Genomic DNA, 6000 nt, shown 5'->3' on the forward strand with positions numbered 1-6000 from the left:
ATAGTCTTTTTTTTTCTTTTTTTTTTTTCAATAGTCTTATATGCTCCCAAAAAGCAGAGTAAAATAAATTTAGCTAGCAGTACAGACATCACTGACGTTGGAGCCTGAGCACATTCAAGTGTCAAGGGGTCAGAAGCCAGGCTTGAAAAATGAAGGGAAGGATGATAAGTGTAGATAACACTTGGCATGAATTTGGCTGTGAAAGAGGAAAGCAAAGGTAATAGTTGGAGGGGGAAGTAAATATTTGTCCATTCTTTAAAAGAAGAAATTACATAATTTATTTTTAATATAAATATATGAACACAGTACAAAATTCAATGGCTACAAAGAAGAATGTAATGAAAAGTAGATCTCTGTTCCAGATACTATCCCTTTGCCTCCAGATCTGTTCTGACTCTTCTCCACCCTGCTTCTCACCCCAGACATCAGTGATTTCCTTGCACCGTGGTTTCTGGTTGTACGCACTGAAACGGCCCTCTTGGGGTTTGCCCCACGACAGAGGTTGGAGGACAGGAGGAGAGTAAGGAAGGGATGACTAAGCCATAGGGTCTTCTGCAGTCACCTGGGCCATGGCTCCTATCAGGCAGCTCTCTCCACATTGCCACCTTCCGTGGGTTTTCAGAACCAAGTCCACACACATCTCCTTCAGCAGGAGAGGTGGTAATGCCTTCCTGCTGCTGCCTGCCCTGGGATGCTGCAGCTTTCTAGCTAGTCCTTGTTGGCCCCTCTTCAAAATACCCACTTAGGGATCCCTGGGTGGCGCAGCGGTTTGGCGCCTGCCTTTGGCCCAGGCGCGATCCTGGAGACCCGGGATCGAATCCCACATCAGGCTCCCGGTGCATGGAGCCTGCTTCTCCCTCTGCCTGTGTCTCTGCCTCTCTCTCTCTCTCTCTCTGTGACTATCATAAATAAATAAATAAAAAAAAAATTAAAAAAAAAAAAGTTTCAAAATACCCACTTAAATGTACCTTCTGTTTCTTGCCAGGCTCTAAGAGACACAGTCTCCCTCCTAATTGTTCTCGTTACCCAGTTCCCTTCCCCAGAGACAAATACAGCCATCAGCTTCTGTGTGTAATCCCAGAGATATTCGATGCATTATAAGAACATTTTCTATATATACATGTACCTGTATGTACGTATGTATTGCTTTGCATTATTTTTACACAAAATTGCATCATTACCTGCCCGTCCTACACATGACTTTCTTTTCTTATCTTAAATACAGAACTTCTAAGCTTCCTGATTTGTTTTTATAGCTGCATAGAAAATAGTGGTTATACACATACACACATAGATACATACATAGATATTTCTAGAAGTGTAATTTCTGGGTCAAAGGAGCCATGCATTGTAATTATGATATATAGTGCCATATTGCCCTCCATGGAGGGCAATTCTTACTAGTTTTGAAAGTGTCTGTATCCTCACATGTACCCTTACCACATATATTCTTTTTTTTTTTTTTTTTTTTAATTTTTTATTTATTCATGATAGTCACAGAGAGAGAGAGAGGCAGAGACACAGGCGGAGGGAGAAGCAGGCTCCATGCACCGGGAGCCCGATGTGGGACCCGATCCCGGGTCTCCAGGATCGCGCCCTGGGCCAAAGGCAGGCGCCAAACCGCTGCGCCACCCAGGGATCCCTTACCACATATATTCTTAAATGTTCGATCTTTTCTAATTTGGTGGGTGAGAAAAGTGTCTCATTGTAGTTTTAAATTTGCATTTCTCTTGTTATGTGTGAAGTTGGGTGCATTTCTTTAAAATGCATTTGTATTGACTTTTCCATGAACTGTTCATTTTTCACTGGGTTACAAATATTTTTTTATTGATTTATCTGAGCTTCTAATTGAGAAAAATAACTCTTTATCTGTGAATTGACTTGCAAATATTTTCCCCAGCTTGTTATTTTTCAATTTTTTTTCTATGCCTTCTTGGTTTTCTATCATAAGAGAGGCTTCTTCCTCTGAGTGGGGTGTTTCAATCCACAATTTCAGATGTTCTTAGGTCACCTCAAGTGCTGGATGTGTCCATGAAGGTAGAAGCTTCTAGAACAAGGTCCTGTTGCTGATAAGGTGGGACACAAACCATCCACACTGGAGTTTCCCAGGAAGATGGGAGAACATGAGAAGGGGAAGAACTAAAAAAATGCTGTGACTGATCAGGAGTAGAGCCTGGCAATAGAGAAATAGAGGACAGGATAGGTAGACTTGAGGCTTAGAGACATAAGAGCTTTTATACAAGAGTTTTGGCCATGAGTAAAGAGGACACAAACCCCATCTCTCAACTCTGAGAATGTGAAACTTCTCAAAATGGCTCCAGATGAAATCATATCCTCAGAGGACAGTTAAAGAAAATTGCAATGAAGACTTGAAAAAGAGTGTAATTGGTAAATCATGAAACGGGGCTTCTAGAGGTTGCAACGGAAGTGTATAAAGGAGCAGTGAGATGCAGAGTCCCGCAAGAAGAACTCAAGAGTCTCAAGGAGAAATTGTAGTAAAGAATCACTATGGGGTATTTAAATCTTGGTCAGTGACTATGGTTAGCAGGGATCCTTACTGGGCTACAAGAATGTCAAAAACATTTGGCCCCAGCAAATCCCTGGAGCGCCAGTCATATGGGGCCAAACTGATGGATTTCAAAGGAAGATGTCATCTCAGGAACACAGAGAGATTTGCCTGTAGAAGAGTTAAGTTTCAGCCTCCTTTGATTGGTTCTGGGTACAAAACTGCCAAGTCGGTGGGTGCTCAAGTAAATAAGAAAAGGCTGCATGGGCAAAGGCCTGGTCACTTTAGAGTGGATCTAGGGGCCACCTTGTGGTATGCGTGAGGGAGGGAGGTGAGCTGGATTAAAGCCATTCCCTTAAGCTCTTTGATAACAGGGTTGAGTATTTATCATCCAACCATCCATCCATCTGTCCATCCTCCACCTAGCCATCTACTTATTAATCTATTTATCTCCATTTAAAATCAGCCTTATGAGTTGAAATTCTTTTTTTTTTAAGATTTTATTTATTTATTCCTGAGAGACACAGAGAGAGGCGGAGACATAGGCAGAAGGAGAAGCAGGGTCCATGCAGGGAGCTCGATACGGGACTCAGTCCTGGGACTCCAGGATCATGTCCTGGGCCAAAGGGAGTCGCTCAACTGCTGAGCCACCCAGGCGTCCCTGAAACTCTTTATTTTAAAGATTTTATTTATTTATTTGAGGCAGGGAGAGGAGGGTCAGAGGGAGAGGGAGAGAGTCTTTTAAGCAGACTTCATGCAGAGTGCAGAGCCTGACATGGGGCTCAATCCCACAGCCCTGAGATCATAAACAGATGCTTAACTGACTGTGACACCCCAGGCACCCCTATGAGTTGAAATTCTTTAAACATTGCATAAGTCTGATTATTAATTTAGGCTCACCTGCCACCATGCAAAACTAAGTCTAAAAACAGAATCCCAGGACATCTCTTAAATTCAAGATAAAAAGAATGACCAAGGACGGTCCCAGTGGCTCAGCAGTTTAGCGCCACCTTCAGCCCAGGGTATGATCCTGGGGACCAGGGATCAAGTCCCGCATTGGGCTTCCTGTGTGGAGCCTGCTTCTCCCTGTGCCTGTGTCTCTGCCTCTCTCTCAATCTCTCTCTCTCAATCTCTCTCTCTCTCTCTTTCTCTCTCTCATGAATAAATAAATAAAATAAAATTTAAAAAAAATAATGACCAAATATGGAACACCTGGCTGGCTCAGTCAGTAGAGCCTGTGACTCTTGATCGAGGGGTTATGAGTTCAGTCCCCACATTGGGTGTAGAAGCTAAAAGGAAAAGAAGAAAGAAAAGAAAGAAAAGAAAGAAAAGAAAGAAAGAGAAAGAAAGAAAGAAAGAAAGAAAGAAAGAGAGAGAGAGAGAAAGAGAGAAAGAGAGAAAGAAAGAAAGAAAGAAAGAAAGGAAAGAAAGAAAACCAAAAGAAGCAATTTAAATGTCCCAGTTTTTCCTTTCACAACTTTTGACAGCCTTCATGTTCACTTTTACAAATTACAGGCAAAAGATAGAGTGACCATATTTTTCTTTTCCTGACATACTCTGCCAAGTAAAGGCTATATTTCCCACTGCAGTATTTTAGTACAGTAATTTTTAATCTTTTTGTGTGGTCATAAATCCTTTTGAGACTCTGATGAGAGCTATGGGATGATCTCAGAAAAAAAAAAAAGCATGCATACACACTCACATTTTTTTTTCTTTTAAGGTAAAAGAAAAATGATTCCATGACCAACTATACCTCAGATTCACAACCCCAAGGTCAAGCGCGGAAAGCTCTACCGACTAAGCCAGTGAGGTACCCCCTCTCCAACAATTTTGTTCACTATTTCAAGGGGTTCCTGAAACTTCAGAAGCCTGTATGTAGACCCCAGATACTACATGTTGTAGAGTAAGGAAAATGAATAGAGATCTCACATGATATCCATGAGCTTCCATTAGGTTCTGTCTGTCAACAAGAAACAAAAATTCAAGAAGTGCCTGGCTGGCTCAGCTGGTAGAGTATGGGACTCCTGATCTCAGGGTCATAAATTCAAGCCCCACTTTGGGTGTGGAGCCTACTTAAAAAAAATTAAAGAAAAAAAAAAGAAACAAAAATTCAACTTGAACAAAATGGAAACATCTGGTGTCCCTATTTACCTTGTAATTCTCCCGCTGTCCTCCCCATTCTCAGCTCTGGCACATCATCTTGAGAACATATTGTTTTCTTTGGGTCCAAATGGTGCCTTTCAGCTCTTAAACAGTGGCTCATTCATAAGTGCTCATCCTTTTCTTGCTGGAATACAAGAGGTTTATTGATCTCATAATAAATTATTTTGCTTGATTTCTATGCAAACCTTCAGTGTTGGAACTTTTTTTTTGATACAGAGAAGGCTAGCATGCCATTTGCATCTCATTAGTAATAATCAACAAAGGGGGATCCCTGGGTGGCTCAATGGTTTGGTGCCTGCCTTTGGCCCAGGGCGCCATCCTGGAGTCCCGGGATCAAGTCCCACATCAGGCTCCCGGCATGGAGCCTGCTTCTCCCCTCCTCCTGTGTCTCTGCGTCTCTCTCTCTCTCTCTCTCTCTCTCTTCCTCTCTCTCTCTCTTTCTCTCTCTCTATGTCTATCATAAATAAATAAATAAATCTTTTTTAAAAAGTAATAATCAACAAAGAATCTTCTAATAAAGTCACACTGTAAGTTAATAAAAGCAATTATGTGTTGGTTATACTAACACTTTCTTGCATTTGGTCTTGTTTCCATCTTCATTTCTACAACAGTATTTTCTTGGGATTCTTAGACTTTTGGGCCTATTTCTGTAAGCCTAAAATGATGCAAATATGTTTTAGAGAATTGAAGGAACTTCATCAGTCCAAGTTTGAAAAATATTTCCAGGAAGCATAACTTACCCCTGTGCCTGGTTACTGAGCAATCTCTCTGAATCTCTATTTGATGCCTCTCAACGTGTTCTAGGTCAACAGTAGCACAGAAGTCCTCATGAGTATCCCTGGTACGCATCATAAAGACTTTTCAAATAGTGTCCAACATTTTGACTTTTTTGCTTGATTAAGATATTTTTGATGTGTAATATTTTAGTACTTTTCTTCAATTTATCATTAATACAATAGTAGACCCTATAATATAGAAAGTTAGAATATCATTTTATTCTGGGTCGTTAAAGCATTTTATCAAGTTGCAATTAGTAACATGTTTTAGCTGTAGAAAAGTAATGAAACTCTAAGTCTGAGGCAAATAGCCCAGACTGTAAAGCTTGTGAAGCTCTGTTTGATTTAAAAGCTTTGAAGATGTTACCTTGCATACAGACCATTCAGGTATGTGATAAGCCATTGTGTGTGGCCATGCTACTACTATGACCATATGAGGGCACAGATACCAGGTACAAGGATAAAAGTAGTGAAGTACACAGGCTTAGGAATCAGACTACTTGTGTTCACATCCTGGTTGAGTCTTTTTTTTTTTTTTTCTGGTTGAGTCTTAAT

General features: G+C 40.8%; 1 protein-coding gene across 1 annotated transcript in view; it reads right to left on the reverse strand.

Moving 5' to 3' along the window:
* The window catches only part of FAXC (failed axon connections homolog, metaxin like GST domain containing), an 89131-nt gene extending 83497 nt beyond the window's left edge, over nucleotides 1–5634 (reverse strand). Inside the window, exons 1-2 of the mRNA XM_072737919.1 lie at nucleotides 5410–5634; nucleotides 4658–4793 (exon numbers count right to left, since the gene is read on the reverse strand). The gene's annotated coding sequence lies outside the window, so the exon portion shown is untranslated. The remainder of the gene's footprint in view (nucleotides 1–4657; nucleotides 4794–5409) is intronic.
* Between the last annotated feature and the right edge of the window lie 366 nt (nucleotides 5635–6000).

Source organism: Vulpes vulpes, chromosome 1, assembly GCF_048418805.1.
Source record: "Vulpes vulpes isolate BD-2025 chromosome 1, VulVul3, whole genome shotgun sequence".
In the NCBI taxonomy this organism is placed as follows: domain Eukaryota; kingdom Metazoa; phylum Chordata; class Mammalia; order Carnivora; family Canidae; genus Vulpes; species Vulpes vulpes.